The sequence below is a fragment of the Saccopteryx bilineata genome, chromosome 4, assembly GCF_036850765.1.
Source record: "Saccopteryx bilineata isolate mSacBil1 chromosome 4, mSacBil1_pri_phased_curated, whole genome shotgun sequence".
Classification (NCBI taxonomy): domain Eukaryota; kingdom Metazoa; phylum Chordata; class Mammalia; order Chiroptera; family Emballonuridae; genus Saccopteryx; species Saccopteryx bilineata.
The window spans coordinates 4725777-4727513 of record NC_089493.1 but is presented as its reverse complement, the minus strand read 5'-3'; positions in this window follow the sequence as shown (position 1 = coordinate 4727513).

Below are 1737 nucleotides of genomic sequence, written 5' to 3'. Positions count from 1 at the left end.
GCAAAGACTCAGAGACGGGGAGCAGGCTGCAGGACTCGGGGAGCTCTCCGGGCCCCTGTGAGGGCGGGTCAGTGCCAGGGGCTGCAGCCAGGGCCGCAGTGCCTGTCGGGGCTGCCCCACAATCATCTCCCAGGATGCTTTATAGAAGGAAGTGCTGGCCTTGGGTGGGAAAGTGGACTGGGTGGTGATCAATGGCCTTTACAGAGGCCCTGCCGGAGGCCACCCTCTGCAGGCCAGGGCCAGAGGGGACGCCCACCGTGGATCCCTCTGGGGTGGCCTGTGGACACGGCCCCATGATGTGACCTCCTCACCAGTTCAGCTCTGACCTCAGAGAGCCGGCGACTTGTGGAAATAGCCAGATGCCATTCTGAGCCAAGCCCAGCAGGGTTGCTGCCGGGGCCAACCCAGGTCACCCATCCAAGTGACCACAGAACAGTGACGCCCATCTGCCCCCGGTGTACCAATCCTTGCTGAGAGAACGTTCCAGAAGGGAGGCTCCAACGCCTGTTTCCAGTCATGGTGACATCACTGGGGAAGGAGGCAACCTCCAAAGTGACAAGTGACAAGGGGACTCCTTGGGAGGGACTGACGTTCTGCTGCTTGGTTTACATATGTCCATGCTGGGACTGATCATTTGCTGAAAATGAGGTTGGGCGATGACCACCAAGCCTGGGCCACCTCGGAGGCTTTAGGAAGGCTCTCTGGTCTCCAAGTCCCCCCCCCCCCGCCCCCGGCCTTCTGTAGCCCCTCACTTCCTCAATGGCCCACTGAGCCATCAACTCTTTGTGTGGCCACTTTTGTCTATTTAACCAACCCCCACCCCCACACCCAGAGTGTGAGCTTCTGGAGGCCAAAGGTCATGTCTTTCCACACCTGTGCCTCTGTCACTCAGAGCAGTGGGTGGCACACGGCAGGGAGTCAGCAAGTCCGGGTGGAGGTGGAGGTGGTGGGGAGTGTGGGAAAGCCGGGGGGGGGCATCCGAGGACGGCTGTGGGGGCCTGGGCTGGCCACAGGGTCGGGGAGCTGTGCCTCTGTCTCCTAGTCGGTGAAGCAGGAATATTGGAATGACAGGCGGCCAGTGTCCCTCCCCATTCTGTCACTTGCGGGTTTTCTCAGTGGGAGCTGAAAGATGGGAGAGACGGGCGGGAGAGCCCCCACCCGGGCGCTTGCCGGCCCCCAGGACAGTTCCCAGACGCCACGCTGTCCCAAATGGACAGGAGGGCATGAGAGGACACGCTCTCACTGACCATCCAACCAGGCAACGCTAGAAACTGTCAAAAAGTAAAAATTCCATTTGTAAACAAGATCGAATTATTTGATTGTGAAACCAGGGTCCATGGAATTTAAAATCATTTAATATGAAACAATATCATTGGAAATGCTGGCCAGCCAAGGACCTGGGGGGTGAAGGGCTCTAGCCTCCTGTGGCCAGACACGTGGAACCCGGGCTCAGAGAATAATAACAAGTCCCTGCTCAACAGGCATGGTGAAGAGTCAGCTCCGTGACCAACACCGGCCAGGCACAGGGCAGCCAGCCCACGGCCCCCATCCTTCTGGAGTTCCCAGTGTCGATAGGCAAGCAAGACTCGGACAACTAAAAAAGCAGGAGAGGGTCAGGTGGGTGGCATATAATCCAAACCAAAAGGGAGGCCCAGGTGAAGCTAGGGGTGCACTGTGGGCCCACTGGGCCTTGTCAGGGAGGCTGTGGAGCTTGGGTAAAATGCGGTGACAAACTAA